Source organism: Canis lupus, chromosome X (assembly GCF_003254725.2).
Source record: "Canis lupus dingo isolate Sandy chromosome X, ASM325472v2, whole genome shotgun sequence".
Taxonomy (NCBI): Eukaryota; Metazoa; Chordata; class Mammalia; order Carnivora; family Canidae; genus Canis; species Canis lupus.
In genome coordinates, this window is record NC_064281.1 from 10,701,121 (window position 1) to 10,721,874 (window position 20,754).

Consider the following 20,754-nt stretch of genomic DNA (forward strand, 5'->3'; position numbering starts at 1 on the left):
TAATAGTAACTTAATGGATCCAGTTTCTCAGGCCAACAGTCTTGGTGTTACTGTTGATTTTTCCTTTTCTCACACCTCACATCCAATCCTTCAGCAAATCTAACCACTGTGATCTGTGAACTGCTACTTTGGTAGAACCATCACCATCCCCTACGAGATTCTTATAATTCCTTGCAGTGGTCTAGCTGATGTTCCTTTTTCTACCCTTGCCTCTATATAGTCATTCCCCAATAGAACTGCCACAGCAATCTTGCAAAATGTAAGCAAGTTCACATCATTGCATTGCTTGAAATTCTCCAAGGTTTTTGCTGTCTCACACAGAGTAAAAATGGAAGGCCTTACAATATATTACAAGACCCCATGATCTCCCCCCACCATTCCCCCACTGACCTGTTCTCTTATTTTTCTCCCCCTGCCTTCTCCACTCCCTCATCTTGCTGTGGATCACTGGTGTTCCCTCCTACCTCGTTCCCTCTGCCTTGTCTCAGTATTCTCAAGGCTTGCTCTCTCTCTCTAACAACTTCCAAGCCTTCTTGATAAGCCTATTCTAAAGACTGTTCATCTATAGATGAGTGAATAAAGAAGTGTGATATATATATACATATAGATATGTGGATATGACCGAGTTTTTATATATATATATATAAACTTTATATATATATATAAAACTTGGTCATAAAAAAGAATGAGATCTTTCCATTTATGACAACACAGATGGACCTAGAGAATATTGTGCTAACTGAAATAAATCAGTCTGAGAAAGACAAATACTATATGATTTCACTTATATGTGGAATCTAAAAAACAAATGAAGGGACAAACAAAAAACAGAAACAGACTAATACATACAGAGAACAAACTGGTGTTTGCTAGAGGGGAAGTAGGTGGGGGATGAGGAAAATAGGCAAAGGGAACTAATAGGTATAAACTTTGAATTATAAAATAAGTCACGGAGATGAAAAGTGCAGCATAAGGAATAAGTCAATAACATTGTAATAATGTTGTATGGTGACAGTGACTACACTTATAGTGATGAGCACTGAGGAATGTATACAATTGTTATATGAGTACGTTGTCCACCTGAAACTAATATAACATTGTATGTCAACCATGCTTCAATTAAAAAAATAACTTGCAATGTCAGGGCTCAACCCTGACCTTGTAATAATATTATTCAGTGTCCTTATAGAATCCCCAGTGGCATACTCAAGACCATGAAAGGTCATTTCACACCTTCATTAATAAACGTTGCGATAACATTCTAAAAATATAGCCATGTTTACCAATTAATTTTAATGGACCAGGTTACAGGTAAGCTTTCGCTATGCAATATGTTGCTGATTAAAACCAGAACATTATTAGCATATGGTGAAGTAAATCATCCTGTAGATATTCATGGGAAAGAACATATTTTAAAATCTTAATTTGTTACATTTGGCATGAATCATTTTTAGAAGTTTGCTTTCCATGACCTAGCTTGCATGGTTAAGCACAAATTTACCTACAATGTATTTGGTCCCGAATATTCTCCACCTCCAGATCTCTCCCATTTTCAGGCTCACACTTCTTGTTTTATTCTATTCTATTCTATTCTATTCTATTCTATTCTATTCTATTCTATTTATATAGATTTTATTTATTTATTCATGAGAGAGAGAGAGAGAGAGAGAGAGAGAGAGAGAGAGAGGCAGAGACACAGGCAGAGGGAGAAGCAGGCAGGGAGCCCGATGCAGGACTCGATCCCAGGACCCCAAGGTCACGCGCTAGGCCCAAGGCAGATGCCCCACTGCTGAGCCACCCAGGCATCCCTTCTTGTTTTATTCTATATAAGGGGCACCAGAATGAGCTAGTCACAGCTTCGCTTCTAAATGGCTGTGTGACTTTGGACAAACCTCTGTTGTTTCTGCATCTATTGCCTCAATTTTAACAGGAGAACTACAGGATTCTCTTATATCTTCCTTCATAGTATATCCTTCATCATAGACACACACAAGCTTTCCTTTTTCTCTTGCCTCTTTCTCTCTTTGTCTCTCCCCCGTCCCACACAATTATTGAAAACTTTTTTGGATTTTACATTCACATAGGAGTTGCAAGCTAGTACAGAGGGTCTCTGTACACACAGACACCCAGAAACGTTGGTCTCATTTGAAATCACCTCGTGTTCTTCCACTTCAAAGATTTTGTTCATCTCATTTCTGCTTCATGGAGTACTCCTTCACTATGTGCAGCTATCCACCTTCACACTGAAAGTTCTCATAGATCACTCCAGGCTCTTCCACTGCAGTTTCCCAGACCTCAACATCAGGTGGTAGCTCATACACTTATTTGACATTATTTATTCTTGTGCCTCATCTTTCCTATGACATTAGAACCTCTTAGCAAGAAAGGACTGTGGCTGGGGTCCCATAAAGCCTGAGTGGAGGGATGCCTGGGTGGCTCAGCAGTTGAGCGTCTGCCTTCAGCTCAGGGTGTGATCCTGGGGTCCTGGGATTGAGTCCCGCATCAGGCTCCCTGCAGGGAGCCTGCTTCTCCCTCTGCCTGTGTCTCTGCCTCTTTCTGTGTGTCTCTCGTGAATAAATAAATAAAATCTTAAAAACAAAAGACTGAGTGGAACAGAGGCTTCTCATGTCCCTTTCACTTCCCCTCACCCTTGTTGACCATCTTGGACTGTTACATAAACAAATAACAAACTGTTACTGTGTTAAACCACTGAGATTTGGGGTTTATTAGAGTATTTAACACTAAATGAAGTATTGGAGAATAAATCAGGTAGAAAAATCACTGTGAATATACATAGTTCTTACAATAAGAATGTCTAAACAGATTGTAAAGTTGATGGCAAATCAATAAATAATTATTTCTGATGTTTACCTACTATCAGAAAGTTATGAGTTGTTTGCTGAAGTGTGGTCGGTATGCACTGGTTTTTCACTTGAGAAGTGAAAAAACAGGATGAATTTATGGCTTTATTGGAGATCAAAATGATATGAGCGGGGCCTCAACCTCTTTAGCCCTATGTTGTAGGTAGCTTTCCGCCATCACTACACCCTGAATCTCATGAGGGCTTTTGTAGCCCCTTTGCCCTGAGATTCCCATAATCCCAGAAGGTTGACAGGATAAGAAAGGTTAAGTCCACTTTTCAGATAAATAAGTCAGAGCTCAGAGATGTTACCTGAACTGCCCAAGGTGAAAGATCGGGTGGTCACAATCTTGCAGGTCTCAAGTTCCTAAATTCTGTGATGTGGGGATGCAGAATTACAAAGCGATTTCCCTCAATGCAATACACAGTTGTTTATCTTTGAGGTTTTAGTCACACTTTTCTGACTCCAATGCTGTTGTTTTTACTTTTGGCCGCTGTCACTTCCCTGATATTAGTACTTCTCTCCTTCCTTTTCTCCCTCCCTCACACACATACATATACCTACATGTAGTCTCACCTGACTATGGGAACATAAAATGGTGTAGCGACTACGGAAAACAGTTGGTCAGTTACTTAAAATGCTGAACATAGAGTTACTATGTGACCCAACAATTCCACTCCTAAAAATGTACTCAAGAAAATTCAAAACCTGTACTCACACAAAAACTTGTACACAAATGTTTATAATATTAAATGTTTATAATAACTTAAAGTGGAAACAACCTACATGTCCATCCATTTGAATTATGAGTAAGTAAACAAAATGTCGCACATCCATGTAATGGACTATTACTTGGCAATAAAAAAGAATGAAATACTCATATATGGATGAATCTTGAAGCATTATGCTATATGAAAGGAGTCAGACATAAAAGGCCATGCATTATATGACCCCATTAACATGAAATGCCCAGAATTAGCAAATCCATAAAGACAGAAAGTAGATTAGTGGTTACGCTGGGTTAGGGGAAGGGAAGGAATGGACAGAAAGTGCTAATGGATATGGAATTTCTTTTTGGCATTCTGGAATTAGACAAAAGCGAAAGTTGCATAATCTTGTGATTATGCTAAAACCCGCTCACTCATACACTTTAAATGGGTGAATTTTGTGGTATGTAAATTATATCACGATTTTTAAAAATGCAAAAGAGAAGTCATACCTGGCTCACACCTATTTGCAATTTAGTATTCCACACATGCATCAACTCCTTAAAAGAATCTTCCCTCCTCTCACCCCCTCCCTGCCTCGTGCTATCATAACTCCTGTGGAATTAATGTTACCATACAGTATTGTGATGACACATGTTTTTGCTCTTTCAGATTTTGAGCTCTTTGATGAAAGATTTATTTTTAGAAGTAATGTGGGGCTTGAACTCACAACCCTGAAATCAAGAGTTGCATGCTCTACCAACTGAGTCCACCAGGTGCCTCTTTATTTATTTATTTTTATTTAAAAAATGAAAAGAGTGCTTTTAAATTTTCCAGAATGGATGGAAAAGGAAATTTTGGGATTACTAATGTTATTTCAATATTATCAAGAACCTAGCTACATGAAATTGATTCCTTTGTATTTGCTGAGTCCTGTTTTGTGGCACTTTATGGTAAATTTTTGTATATGCTCCATGTGTATTAAACAAAATGCACATTCTCTAAATTCCTACAATGGATCACGTTTTAAACAGTATTGCTCAAAATTTCTACATCCCACAATTCTCTAGTCTGCTTGATCTACCAGTTGTTGAGGAAAATGTATTAAAATATTCCATTGTGATTGTGAAATTTAAAATTTTTTCTTATAAGTATCTTGCTTTTAACTTTGTATATTTTGGACATAGATTTTTAGGTGTATATAGGTTGGGGATTGCTATATCATCTGCTGAAGTTTTTTTTCAGTATTATGAAATGTTTCTCTTTAAGCCTAATGATACTAATTTTCTTCAAGTTCTACTTTGGTTGATATTGATATATAGTCATATTTTCTTTGTTTAGGTTGTATTTGCCTGGTATATTTTTATTTTTCCACTGTTCATGCATATAAAGTAGACTTTAAAAATTCACTTTGACAATCTCTGCTTTTAACTAGTAACTGTAGTGTTTTTGTATTTTTTTGTGTTATTAATGTATTTAGACTTACTCAAACTATCTTATTTTGTGCTTTATATTTTACTTTTACTGTGCATGCTTATTGTCTGTTTCTATCACATTGCTTGAGTTTATTTTTTTAATCATCTTCTATTACTTTGGAAATATTTTGGAAGTACTTCCAATATACAATAGTTGTTATTTTCAGTATGTAACTTGTATATGTTAAATTAATATTATTGAAATTACTATTTTTATTTTCCTTCTTAATAATACAAGAGACTAAGGCTACGTAACCATATTCAGCCTTATCCTCTAACTTCCATTTTACATATTGTTTCCCAGGATTTAAAGTATAATTTGCTTTTGCTGTTTCCCAAATTATTCCATTGTGATTTCTGTTTTGTTAGAGTCAATGTGCTTATATTTTTGCATCGATGTCTTTTGGCATCACCATTAATTTTTGTATATCATTCCTTCCTTCCATGTTCCATTTCCTTTTTATAGAAACACATCTTTAAAAAATTTCTGAGTAAAACCCTGAGAATGACCAATTGTCTTTTAAGTAGTTTTCTCTCACTTGTTGTATAGCTTTCATTGGTACTAGTGGAAGTCTGCTGACAGATTAAGTAATTTACTGCTTTTTATTTCATGGGTCTTATTTCTGGTTGATTATAAGATGTTCCAAATGGCTTTGATTTTCTTCAGTTTCACAATGATTTGTCTAGGTAGAAATTAATTTCATTTATTCTGTCTGGAACCTGGAGGGGCAGGGCTCTTGAGTTTGAGTGATCATGTTTGTCATCAGTTAAGGGGTCAACACAACTTTCTCTTTAAATATTGTCTATCCTTCATTCTCTGTGTATCATTTCAAAAATTCCTATTGAGTATGTTGCTCTTGCCGGTTTTATTTTCTATTTTCCTAACTTTTCTTTTGCATCATTCATTTCTTTCTTTAGCTTTCTATGCTGCATTCTAGGTAATTTTCTCAGACCCAAATTCTAGTCAATTAATCCATGGAGACAAAAAACAGATTCGTGGTTGGGTTATGGAAACATTTCTATGATGAATTTTGTGGCTTCCTAGGTGTTCTTGGTTCAGGTTGCTAGTACAAATATGAACCCCAAATCTGTATTAGGTGAGGCCCAGGAGCTAAAACTCTCAGATAAAGGCACTCTTACTCAAGACCAGCTTAAGGAAGATGAGCACTCAAAGTTTCTTCTTGGGGCTATCTACTGAAGGGTGGATTTTTATCTGTTTCACCCTTGCATTGAGGCTACAGCCCTTCAAGATCTTAATTCTGACTTCTCACCTCAGTCAGGCTTAGGACAACAGTTTTTTCCCTACCTGTGAATTAAAACCCAAGCCTGCAAATGGCTGAGTCATATCAACTCCCCCAGGCAGCCACAGTGCTGGCCTCCTTGCTGGCTTCTCTGGGATTTGAGCTCCTTCATTTCTGTCATCTGTATTTCTTAGGACCACACGTACTTAAACTATTTTTTCTTTTGAAAATGTCTAGGTATTTTTAGCAAGATTTTTTTTCCTGCTATCTTAGGTTACCATGTTGTTGGAACCAGGGGTTTGTAATAACTTCATAACGGGATTCCTTGCATCCAATCTCACAATTCTCAGATCTATTTTTACAATTACAGCCAGAGAGATGATTTTGAAATGCAAATGTTACTCTCTGACTTAAAAAAATGTGTCATGGCCCTAAGGAAAAAGAGCAACTCCTTGGGATGACTACAATGTTCCCCACAATATGAATCACACTTATCATTGAAAATCTCAACCATGGGGCACCTGGGTAGCTCAGTTCAGTGCCCACCTCTTGGTTTCAGCTCAGGTCATGATCTCAGGGTCCTGGGATAGAGCCCTGTGTCAGGCTGGGCATGGAGCCTGCTTAAGATTCTCTCTCTCTCTCTCTGCCCCTCCTCCCCTGCTTGTGCTCTCTCTCTCAAAAACATTTTTTTTAAATGATAAAATCTCACCCCTAGCACTCCTGACCTCATTTTCTATGTGTTCGTGATAGAGAACTGTTTTTCTGCAAATGGGTCATGTTCTCTTCTACTTCAGAGCACTCATATAAGCTGTTCTTTCTGCATAACCCTTCCTCACTTTTAAATCTCTGATTCTTTTGTTCCTTCTGGTTTCTGTTTAAATGCCACTTCCTTCAAAAGGCCTTCACTATGTCCACCCTGATGGCATATGCACTTCCCACTTTATAACATCCTTAATCTTGTAATTATTGTTCAAGGTTTGTCTTTCTGTCTTGGTGCTAAGCTTCCTAAGAAGTAAGACTGTCTATCTTGTTCACTCCTTTCAGGCTAGCAATTAATCTAGCAGCTGGCATTAGTAAGGTCTTAATAAATCTTTGTGAACAAACAAATGAACAGATTAAGTACTCCATTTGTGAATGGAGTTCCCTGACTGAAGCTTTGCTTAACATGATTGCTGCCATCAGTTTTAAAAATAGAATAACTCTTTGAGGAAGTTTCTCTTTAAAAAATATATATGGTGTATTGGGAGAATGGTGATTCTTGAGAAGTGAGGTAGAAAACCAAATTCCTCTTTCAACACGTGCAAAGAAGGCTCTGAGCTGAACAGGCCAGAAGGGATAGAGACAGGCATGGTTTACAAAATTTCAGCGCTGGCATAATAATGAGATTCAATCAATGAGAATGCTTGGATGAGACAAAGGAATCTTTAAAAGGTGAGCAAGAATAATTTTCTATTTCTTCTGGATCAGTGACCCCCATTGGGACTTAGAAAAGGCTTAGGACACATGTTGCCATGTTGTCAAAGAGCAGGTCATCTTGTCATGAAGTACAGAGTAAACATGGAATCACTGGACCATGGATCAATAAAACAATTTGGATTTCATCACCATCATGTCAAGATATTCCTTACATTGTCATCTCCAAAACCATTTATTTTAAGAATCAGGTATTCATTGATTAGAAGACCAGAATTTGTAATTGTGTCCAATACTATTTTATGACTACATGAAACTTGATTCTATTTTCTTTTAACTTTAAGGTTAATCATTCACTGCTTTTGCAGATAACATCCTTTCTTTTTTTTTTAAAAAAAGATTTTATTTATTTATTCATGAGACACAGAGAGGGAGAGAGAGAGAGAGAGAGGCAGAGACACAGGCAGAGGGAGAAGCAGGCCCCATGCAGGGAGCCTGATGTGGGACTCGATCCCAGGACTCCAGGATCACACACTGGGCTGAAGGCAGGCGCTAAACTGCTGAGCCACCCAGGGATCACCAGATAACAGCCTTTCATGCTAATATTTGTTTTTACTGCAGGACACAGAGGCAAGCCTCTTTTTAAAGCTTGCCTTCTATGTCAAGATATAGGATGAACATTACTTCCAATATGTGGGTTGTCTTCTTTTCTTTCATCTTCCTCTCCCCATTTATTTTTTATTTATTGGCAGAAGCAGAATGAGAGGGAGCTTAAAGAATGAGATATTTTCTTTTCAGAGTCAACTAATTTTCCTTTCCCATCAACTCCATTAGGAAGATAAAAGCAAAGCCAAGAAAGTAATTTTAAAAGACAAAAATAAACAAAATGCAAACATTTCAAAAGTGATTATTCTTACCTTTTCTGAAAAAAAGTCCTGATATAAAAATATGACCATTTAAAAAGCTCTCTGTAGATATATCCATTACTATCATGGGAAGTAGATGTTGTCAGAAAATTTTCAAAATCTCTATTAGTGGGAGAGAATAGATTATTAAAAGCAATTCTCAAGGTAGTGATGATATCTAAATTATCTCCCTTCACTCCCAATATCTCATCAAATATTGACTAAGTTACTTAATGTGCCTGGAATTCTGACACTGAAGATTCAAATAGTTTATCAAAGCCATCTTTTAAGAATTCAAATTCCTTTGAAAGGATTAGGGAATCATTTTCATGTTAGTGTAAATTAGTTCAACCAGATTGCTTTAATATTATCTCAATTTCACTGAACAACTCAGATTCAGAGTTTTGATGGGGAAGGGATGGAGGATTGAGGACAGCAAGAAAGGCAATATAAGACTCATAACGAGATGGGAAAATACTAACATAAAAGGGAATTTTCTTCTTCCTCCCAACACCTGAATTAATCCAGTATTCAGGCATTGTATACAATAGACAGTATAATAGTATAGTTATTATGTATAATATAGTTAATAATATATAGGATAATATAATTAATGCTTTTAATAATAATAATTAATACTATTAATATTAGGGTTTGACTAAACCATGGTTTATACAGTCATTTAGAACTATCTATATGACCTTGTTGCCATTTAAATACATTTATTGGAAAAGATATGCTGAGTTGGAAAGATATCTGGAGATTCAAATTTTGATGTATAATCATACTTTTGATATTATGGATTATTCACAAGTTGCTATGTGTATCATATCACATCATTTTGGAATATAAATTTTTAGGCCAGATACAGTAAGAACCCAGATGCTTAATTATTATTCTTTCTTTGAATTTATAAAAAAAAAGTGTTAATATATCCACTTGGCTGGTTAGGAAGAGAAAAACCTCTCTCCAGTACTTTTCCAGACTAATGCTTATTTTTGGAGAGTAAGCTGTTAGAGTCTACTGACATTTATAAGGAAGAAAGAGAAAAATCCTCATTTTTTCAGTTCTCAAGTTGTCACCTATCAGGAACACTGCCAAGAACAAAAAATAAGTCATAAAAATATATGAGTGACCAAAGTACCAATATTCTCTGCTCTTTACTCATAGGAAAACTGCTCAGACTAATCTCAACCCTTATTTACTCCTACTTTACATACACTTCCAGTAAGTTCGATTGTCTGGCTTCCAAGTCCAAAATAGTCTGGAGGCAGCGAACTAAGGGGTGGTATGGGAAGAGGCCCTTATGTAACCTCATGGAACATTGTGACATATACCTTTTAAGATAATTTATCTTTACTTTCATTAAAAAATCTTTTGAAGTTTACCTTTCTTGAATGAATATTCTTTTCCAACTTTAGGGCTGAGCACTTTATGCATTACTTAATTATATCTCACCCAATATGATGAGTTAGGAATTACTATCTGCATGCATTCTTCCATTTCTTCTCCCTTTACTCTCATAGAACTAAGTGGTTAGGTAGGGATATTATATTTATTGAATTCATATTAAATTCATAGTATAGGTCATGTAATATTTGAAGGATAAGGCTAGAGTTCAAATAGCATGAAGGATATTGTCTTAGGAAAGTTTGCTATTATGATTGCTGTTAACACACACATATATATATATCTCCTGACCACTCCATCTACCCTCCTGCCCCATGCCACCATTTCCATGGCAGATGAATTTTGCCTCTCACTAGAGAAGAGTCCAGGAAGGACATGGGCAGGTTTCCTGCTTATCCTGCTTATCCCACACCACCTTGTGCTTACACAGTTTGTTCTACCCTTAAATTTAGGCAGAACTTAGGCAAGCCTGCAAGCATATGGCTATATATGTATAAAATTTTCTCAAATTCACTAGTAATCAAGGAAATGCAAATTAAAACCTGTTCATATTACTTATAATAAGAATACATTGATGCTAGGAGTATAAAATTGTAAAACAATTTAGGGATTAACTTGTCAATATCTACCAATGTTAGATCTATTCTATTACCCAGAAATTCTACTCATAGGTCTATGTGCTAGGATTAATTCTCACACATGCACATACAGAAAGAAATATAACAGTACTATAGGAAGCAATTTTATGGGAGAAAGATCAGGAAGAATCCAAATGTCCATCATCAAGAGAATGTTTCTATTATTGCTTATCTACCCATTAGAATAATATACAGCAATAAAAAATCCACTGGCCAGAGCTACATATATCCACATGGATGAAAATCCAAGTTTAATACTGAATGAGGAAAGCAAGTTTCAGAAGGATACAAACAGTACACCATTTATATAAAGTTTAAAACACTAAATATTATCCAAACAAACATACCACACACACACACACACACACACACACACACACACACACAAAACCCTCCAAAGAAATCCTCCAAATCCTAGGCCATGATTCCCTTTGGAGAGTATACGTTTTTATCAAGGAGGTATCAACAAGGATCATTAATTTTTTTGGTAATATATCATTTTTTAAGTTGGGTGAAATGTACATATATATCTGCTTTATTATTCTAATACTTTTTTGTATGACTGAAATATTGCAGTATAAATTAAAAATATGTAAAATTAGGGGTTCCTGACTGGCTCATTCAGTAGAGTCTGTGATTCTTGTTCTTGGGTTTGTAATATGTGTATATATAAGTGTGTGTGTATATATATAATTATATAAAATATTGGTTACTACTAAGTCACAAAAACTGACACATCAAAGCCAAAGTTCTCTTAAATGAATATCATCAAGATGACAATGGAGTTAAATGTGAGACAGGAAATCATCAAAACCCTAGAGGAGAATATAGGCAGCAACCTCTTTGACCTTGGCTGTCACAACTTCTTACTAGACACGCTGCTAGAGGCAAGGGAAACAAAAGCAAAAATGAGCTATTGGGATTTCATCAAGATAAAAAAGCTTCTGCACAGCGAAGGAAACAACCAACAAACTACAGAATGGGAGAAGATATTTGCAAGTGGTATATCTGATAAAAGGTTAGTATCCAAAATCTATAAAGAACTTCTCCAACTCAACACCCATAAAACAAATAGTCTAGTTAAGCAATAGGAAGACATGAAGAGACATTTTCCCATAAAAGATATCTAGATGGCTAACAGACACATAAAAAGACGCTCAACATCATTCATTATTAGGGAAATACAAATCAAAACCATGATGAGATGCCATCTCACACCTGTCAGAATGGCTAAAATTAACAACACAGGAAACAACAGGTATTAGTGAGGATGCAGAGAAAAAGGAACTCCCTCTTGCATTGTTGTTGGGAATGCAAACCGGTGCAGCCACTCTGGAGAACAGTGTGGAGGTTCCTCAAAAAGTAAAAAATAGAACTACCCTATGATCCAGCAATTGCACTACTAGGTATTTACCCAAAGGATACAAAAATACAGATTCAAAAGGATACATGCACCCCAATGTTTATAGCAGCATTGTCAACAGTAGCCAAAATATGGAAAGAGGCCAAATGTCCATTGACTGATGAATAAAGAAGATGTGGTATATATAGACAATGGACTATTACTTATTCATAAAAAATAATGAAATCTTACCATTTGCAATGACATGGATGGAACTAGAGTGCATCATGCTAAGCACTAAGTCAGAGAAAGACAAATACCATATGATTTCATTCACATGTGGAATTTAAGAAACAAAAAGGATGAATATGTGGGAAGGGGGAAGAGAAAGGAGGGGGAAACTGTAAGAGACTCTTAATGATAGAGAACAAACTGAAGGTTGATGGAGGGAAGTGGGAAGGGTATGGGCTGAATGGGTGATGGGGATTAAGGAGGGCATGTGATGTAATGAGCACTGGATTTTTTATGTAAGTGATGAATCACTAAATTCTACTTCTGAGACCAATATTGCACTGTATGTCAACTAACTAGAATTTAAATAAACATTTGAGGGAAAAAAAAAGATGACAATAGAATTGCATTTCTGCCAAAATTCAATTACGTGCTAACCTCCACTAATAGAAAAAAGTTGAATTTCAGGAAGTGGAAAGATGCAAATATTCAGACACAAATGGGTACACACACACATGCGCAGACACATATACTCACCTGCACACTCATTAGTAGCTGCAGTAGAAAAACTCATGTATGAAAGGCATGTATATTATACTTTGAAAAATATGGTAAGTAGGCATTTTAATGGCTATAATAAGTGACGACTAGCTACAGGGAAGAGGACAAAATAATACAGTATCCAGACACAAACTGCAGAAGCTCAGGAGCATGGAGTGATTTAATGTAAGACCAAATGTTTATGATAATAACATATAGTATTATTATAGTCATTGCTTTTATTGTCAATGAATCTGTCAATTTCCTGTCCATCCTTTTATTCCCTTAACACTACACTTTAACCAATCAGGCTATGTTACATTCTCTACTTACTGACTTCTAGAAGCTAAACCATCAATACCATGCCCCTCTTACTCATGCAGATGCATTGATTTTTCCTAAGTGGGCTAATAAAGAGGGGCACAGAGGGAATGCCACTCTTTGAAGAGTGTATTTCATTTCAGGTCCCTTCTGCCTGTGTGAGTGAGGAGAAATGGCTAACAAGCAAAGCCCACTGTCTTTGTACTGGCCTCATCATATCATGGATCTGTAGGAGCACTTTCTATAGCAGGGAATTAAAGCAGGGAATTAAGTTCTTTGTATTGGTATTTATTTTCAGAGGGAAATATTTTCTGGGGAATTAAAATAACCCATTCTTTTTGCTCTGGGTCATTGAGATGCCCTATTGTAGAATTCCTTAGTTGTTTGCACAACCGATGTTACGTATCTCCTTACTCATATTTAAACTTCTGAATTCAGTCCACTAAGTTTATGTAAATAACTGGGTTAGAGTCACTTAGAGTGAAGTGTTAGTTTCTTCTTCCTCCTGAAGGTGTTGGTTATAATTTTTAGCAGAAATGTACCCTAGGCTAGCAGGTTTGGGGTTAAATTGGTTTCATGTTCATTGTCAATATTTGCCTTTTAATTTGATGTAATGAGTAAAGCTAGTGGGGAAGTCCACCCAGACGGGATCTTTTTCAAGAAATGCATGCAGGATCTTCGTCCTGAAGTAAGGGGACAGCTAGTCACAGTGCCAGCTGAAGCCTTTCACTAACACCTCTACTTTATGATGCATCACAGAACTGGTGATTGTAAGTTTTTTTTTTGTTTTATTTTTTTTAATTTTTAAAATTTTTTTTTGATTGTAAGTTTTTATTTGTACACTTGAACTTTATGAATAGCCCCCAAGAATGCCATACTAGTTTATTTATTTCATTAGTTAAAAGCTAGATTTCAAAGGGAGAATCCCTGAAGAGAGGTAGGAGAGGATGAAAGTGTAGTACTGTTTTGAATTTTAATAAAAACAGTCAATAGAATGTAAGTTGATTTTATCCATTACTACTCAAAAGAGAAAACCCTAAAGGCATATATGTAAAATTTTAACACATCTTTACAGTGTTTGGAAATACCATTCATTCATTTGTGGAGTATGGAATTTGACTCACACAAATTAGTCATTTTTGGAGAAAGAGGTGAGTGGGCCCACTAGTGTATCTGAGGCTTATTTTGTAAGAGGGTGACCCAGGAGGACACTACGTGATGTGCTGGAGAAGAGTGTCTTCCCTGTGGGCCAAATATGATGCTGCTGAAGGTGGTGCTGCCTGGCTGATGGACTGGTTATCACCTGCCTGTGGTAGGCCTGGGCAGACTTTGGACTTCTCTAAATGTAATGCCTGCTCTACTCTGGAGCAGTCTTCCTGATACTTCAGAAATTTCTACCTGGCCCTCTATTTATTAACAGACCAAAACTACAAGACCCTGTAAATATATGCATTATACACAATGTAATTCAGGGACATGTTTTAGGAAAATTAGTAAGTGTATGAACCAAGGCCTCCCCACCATTATCTATTGACATGACCATCACTGGTAAACACAAGATAGTCAGGATCCCAGATCTCACTGCACAGTCTGTCAAATGCATCAGGGAACTCAATTAAAACGAAGCTAAGCCTGATGATATCTTGACAGAGAGCCATTATCTCCTTTGGAAATAGGGATATACAAATTCCAAGTCATTACAGCCTAGGAATGGTTTCCTATTAAAAGATAGGAGGGGAAAAGATTGAAGACTACAAGGCCAAGAAAGCACTCTCAAAGTTTTTGTCCTTGACATCTGACCTTCCATTCTTGGCCCCATTCAGAGCTCTCTTCTCAAGACAATCCCCCATCATCACCCTTACTTTTCCATCATGGATGAATGTCATCTAATAAAATAATAGAAAACAAGTGCTTTGGTGAATCGCTTTTGCCATGTTGGCCATAAATTTCAAGAAATATTTATATTTGCAGGCTGACAGTTTAAAGAGATTTATCACCATCCAAGAGAAGAAACACACCTACCACTACATCTATTGTATGTGTTGCTACAATATGGTGCTGGTGACTTGGTAATAATCTACAGCTCATGCTGTAGTAGGATTTATCCAAAATAGATTTCCCTTTCTTCCACAAGATATGTAACATGCTATTGACCATGTAAAGAGGCAAGTTAAAACTGAGTTACTAAAAGTTGAGTTTTTAGAATATCTATAGTGTTCACTTCAAAAAGTGCACATTCTTCTTTTATTGCTAAACCTTTTTTTTCTATTTATTGCTAAACCTTTCTTCTATTTATTGCTAAGCTTTTCTTCTTTCTGAGACAGCAGGAATGTGCCAAAGATTACAGTCACATAAGTGCAACTTTTACGTCAAACGTATGTATTCCTGAAAGAGTTTTTTTTTTCCATTAAGAGGGGGGAAATGGCCATTCCTTTTAAACACTGGGAGCATAAGACATTCTAGTAGAAATCCAGCTGCTTCTTGAGGTAGGTGTGCAAACAGTGTTTTTTATCTTCTCTCTCACATTGAGCAACAAGCTCAAACTTCAGATCATATAATCAGCTATAAATTGTTTTATTAAAAGTTTCTCTAGTATGGATTTCTTCAAATCCTTTTATTTTTATCAGGAAAAAAATTGTAAGCAGAAAAAGTACTCAAATAATGTAGGAAGAAGTGCAAATTAGTCTCAGCATATGCTTTCCAATCATGTTTCCATTTTGTAAACAGCATTACAGAAAGCAAAACTTAGCATAAATGGGTGAATTTCAGGTCTTATTGGGCTGATATCTAAAAGCAGATAAATGGGGTGCTCGCTTCAGCAGCACATATACTAAAATTGGAACAATACAGAGAAGATTAGCGTGGCCCCTGCTCAAAGATGATGTGCAAATCTGTGAAGCATTCCATATTTTTATGTACTTTAAAATTATGTTCAGTTCTTTGCTTTAATAAAGTTACCCTTCTATAAAAAAAAAAGAGCAGATAATGGGATGCAGTTCTTTCTGGACCTCTGATATGCATAGTATCAGTTACTACTTGGAAAAAAAAAACTCATACCAAAAGAGATCTGGAATTGACCTTTCTTGCCTTCTTTGTTCCCTCTGGCATAGTTATCTTGTTAGTCACATGCACCACTCACTCGGGGAAAGGGCCATTTTAGTATGGCTGCTGAGTGTCATATAATGTGCTTCCAGGAAGCACCAATATATATGGAATCCTCTTTTACAAAGCTACACTTTGCACTGGGAATTGGAAGGCAATTTATTTTCAGTCTTTCTTTTTCTCTTCTGCTGGAAGGTTCAACTAGCCCTTCCAAGGTAGTCGCCCCGTGGGTCATCTTCCTAGCAACACCTTAGCAAACAGAATATTTCTTTTTTCCTTGAACAAGCTACGATTCAGGTTATTGAGCAGACTGAAGATGTTCTTGTAAGGCTGTTTTGAATCGAGCTCTTTATTCTGGATGCTCCTTCTGTAGCTCCTACATGTGGGGTTACCTTAAGGTTTCTCTTCAACTTGAAATGCTGCCACGTTCTAAGGTTCGTGGGCTTTTTCTACCAAATTCTGACATCTGGGGTGCACTGGCTACACCCAGAGAGAGGTAGATGACCTCTCTGAGACCTCTAATCTCTTCTTTCTTGTCCGGATGGGCCAAAATTAGTAGTTGCTTACGGCAGGGTGGACATGTTGAATCTCCGGTCTGCTGATGCCACTGAGCAGCGTATTGAGCCTTTGGTCATTTATAAAACAAAGGTCATAATTCTTACCTTTCAGAGATTTTGTGAGAGTTTAACATGATTGATTTCATATCTACATAGAGACAGATATATAAAACCCTCTTGCAGGTGCTTCATATCTTTGGTTTCCTTAAATTTTTACTTAAATTCTAGTTAGTCAACACACAGCATATTAGTTTCAGGTGTACAGTTTACTGATTCAACACTTCCATACAACACTGGGTGCTCATCACGACAAGTGCACTCCTTCAACCCCATCACCTATTTCACCCATCCCTCCATCCACTTCTCCTCTGGTGACCATCAGTTTTTTCTCTAGAGTTCAGAGTCTGCTTCTTGGTTTGCATTTCTCTCTTTTATCCTTTGTTAATTTGTTTTGTTTCCAAATTCCACATATGAGTGAAATTATATGTATTTATCTTTCTCCGACTGACTTATTTTGCTTAGCATAATACTCTCTAGCTCTATCCATATTGCTGTAAATGGCAAGATCTCATCCTTTTTACGGCTGAGTAACATTCCATTGTGTATCTATAACACTTCTTATTTATCCATTCATCAGTTGGTGATGGACATTTGGGCTCTCTCCATAGTTTGTCTACTGTTAATAATGCTGCTATAAACATGAGGTAGCATGTATTCCTTCAAATCAGTATTTTCCTATTTTTTGGGCAAATACCTAGTAGTGTAATTGCTGGATCGTAGGGTAGTTCTTTTCTTCACTTTTTGAGGAAACTCCATACTGTTTCTCAGAATGGCTTGCCTTTCTGAAAGGGCTCTTGCCTTTTTATGGGCTACTAGAACTGGTAGTGATGGCTCCTCTTAGCCCCTCTAGAGGGCAGCCCCAACTAGTATCCCTGAAGAGCCATCAAGTTTGACCAGCTGTGTGGCATATTTCTGCCCAGATGTCTCACTTTTTAGCAATAAGTGGAAAGTCTTGCAGGGGCCTAATGGAGCAAGACTGGGTGATACTAGGAAGTGTTTCTCTAGAGCTGATACTCTATATGCTGCATCTTGAAACCTAGTCCTACAGTGACCCAAGAGAGCTCACCAAGCAGGCAATAATCGTTGTTTCTTCTGTAGTGCTGAACTTTGCTACCAGAAGAACTAGGCAAGAATTCCTGGGCTGAGAATCATAGAATTCAAACTGAATCACAGATAGTCTCTATTCACTCAAGCCCACAGTCCAAACTAAGTGCAATAATGATGCCAGTTTGTTTATGCATGAGCACATTCTCTGTTATGGATTGTTTAGCCTACCATGCTGTTCTATCCAACTCTTTATGCCCTTTCTTTCATTGCTCCTTACTTTAATTCTATTGACCTTTCAAACTTTAGCTTAAAACCCATCTGTTACACCAAACCTCTCCAGAGCACTCATCTCAGCCTGAAGTTATGTATCTCTTCTTTGAATTGCTGTTGGTACAGTCATGCATTAGCATGTGATTATCATCATCCTCTCAAAGAGCCATTTAAAAATTTCATTGTTATTTAATGAGAAACATGTATCAGGTTTATTTTCTCAAAAAAGATGGTGAACCTTTTGAGAGAATACATTATACCTTTTTTTTGTGTGTCTGCCATAATGCCTACAACAAATATCTTAGTGGGTATGATATTTCCATTTGCATAATGGCTTCTTCAAATACCTGCAAAGCATCAACTCTCTAAGATTTCTGCTACTGGAGAAGGTCAAGTGGATATGAATAATCCAACATTTGAATTATTCAAAAATCATTTATATTGAGTTTTGGAAGATATTAGTGGCAGCTACATTCTTTCCCTAATAAATGATTTATAAAAAAATAATAGTAACACCAACACTCACTAGGACTTTATACTTTTCAGAGCTTAGCTCAAACTAATAATGATTCATTCATATTCTCTGAGCACCTGTAACAGAAGGTGAGAAGATGAGGCCCAGCCAAGGACTGGTTATAAGAAAAGTCTAGAGATTCTAGTTTCTTAGGTACTCCACATGGTACCCACAAGCATATTGGCTTATACCTATGCATTTGCCACATTTCACTTGTGTTTATCACTGATAATAGTTGATAAGTTATTGAGAGTAGCACACAGCCTACATTCACATTCTGGTTCTCCCATTTCCTAGCTGTGTGATCAATGACAACTTACCTAACCTCTCTGTACTTGAGGATACTCCTGAACAAAATAGGAATAATAACAGTGCATATTTCATAGATTTTATGGTATGGGACTTAAAAATTATATATGTAAGATGCTTAGCACAATGTCTCAAATGTTAACGAGAGAATGAGCAAGTACGACGATGCAAGAGAGGAACAGAGTCGCTAGAGGTTTTATTTTCTTCTTTTATTCTCCTAGAATCCAAAGTGTAAAGAATACCAAAGAAGGAGAAGTAACTAAATGTAAAGACTCAAGCCATGTTCTTCTCTTGGGAGAGAATGATAAGAAAGAAAAAGTAGTACAAACCCAGTGCAAGAGCAACTTGTAAATGGGTACAAAATTTCCAAGGGTAAGCCATCGGAGGGCTTACATGTAAACAACACAGAGTGGCTCAACCAACAACAAATGTTTGACTTCCAGAGGCTTCCAGAGGGTGAACTTTGTGCCTAACTTGATTTAGGCCAACTGATGATATCATTGAATTCCTGCTATGATGTTGGGGCTGGTGACCCCAAGTTTACTTAAGAGCTCAAGGTTTTGGATGGGGAGGTGGGACACAGGTACAAACATAATTACAGCGTGGTGTAGGAGGAATGTGAATAAAAAAGGAAGCAAGAGTTTAGGCTATCACATAAAAAGTGCCAAACCAGGGCTACAGGAAGAAGATATCATCAAGGTCCCTGAGAGAGAACTGCCTAGTGAAGGGGTGATTTCAGCCAGACACTGAAGGTGGAGTAGGAGGTTAATATAAGCATGCCATAGCAATGTGTTATATAAAAAGAACACGCACTTTTGCCTCAAATAGGCCTGAGGTTAGAAGCCAGGCTCCATTCTTCATGAGATGCATTTACTAAATAATACATATTTTCAAGACTATTGCGGGAAATATTTGTTAAGTATCTAGTATGGTGTCTGGCATATGGTATAGCCTCAAATACAATAGCTACTATATTGGTAACCATACAGTCTTGGAGTATTTTTAAAAAGATTTTATTTATTTATTCATGAGAGCCACACAGAGAGAGGCAGGGATAGGCAGAGGGAGAAGAAGCAGGCTCCCTGCAAGGAGCCCAATGTGGAACTTGATCCCAGGACCCGGGATCACGACCTGAGCCAAAGGCAGACAATCAACCACTGAGCCACCCAGGAGTCCCTTGGAGTATTTTTTTTATGAAGATGTCACCTTAAGTGCTGGTAAGCACAGCTGTTTCACAGTTTCTCTCTCTGAACCTGAGTAGCGGTGGTAAACATCTGCAGGGATTTCGGTGCTCACATCCCTGGAAATACCACAGGGAAAGGACAGCCCAAATTTAGAGTATCCAGAAGCCCATGACAGAAGTAAAGGAACAGGCTCAAGCCAGTCGTGACAGCAAACGTCAAGGACAGTCAAGGTCCTTGGGAAGGGCTGATCTATACTGAACAATAAATCTGGGACACTTTGCCTTTATCTTTCGTTCCTCCTTCTTTTTCTTCAAAGTGCTTTGCTCTTCCCATCACTGGATAAAGTCAGCAGTCCTATCAAACTCCCTCAACACTAAGATTTAAGGGATGCATTAAGTCATTCTCCCCACAGACACTGGCGGTGAAAATATTTCAAGGGATGGGAAATGTCTAATTTAAAGCATGCATGTCTGAGAGTGGGGGTTTGGATATTAGCACTCAGTCAACAGTGAGGTTGAGAGTGGGGTGGTGATGACCAGAACTACCAAATTCATTTGAAAAAATGTATATGGAGAAAGGCATGGTGGAAGGAAAAGGTGCTTGCATTTACAATCAGGGGAGCTGCCT

General features: G+C 37.1%; 1 protein-coding gene and 1 non-coding gene across 2 annotated transcripts in view; one reads left to right on the forward strand and one right to left on the reverse strand.

Moving 5' to 3' along the window:
* The window catches only part of FANCB (FA complementation group B), a 462,529-nt gene that overhangs the window by 46,922 nt on the left and 394,853 nt on the right, over positions 1–20,754 (reverse strand). The gene's annotated exons all lie outside the window — the stretch shown is intronic.
* LOC112655954 (U6 spliceosomal RNA) lies at positions 15,891–15,997 on the forward strand. The gene has a single exon (XR_003133987.1). It is a non-coding gene; the product is annotated as a U6 spliceosomal RNA (small nuclear RNA).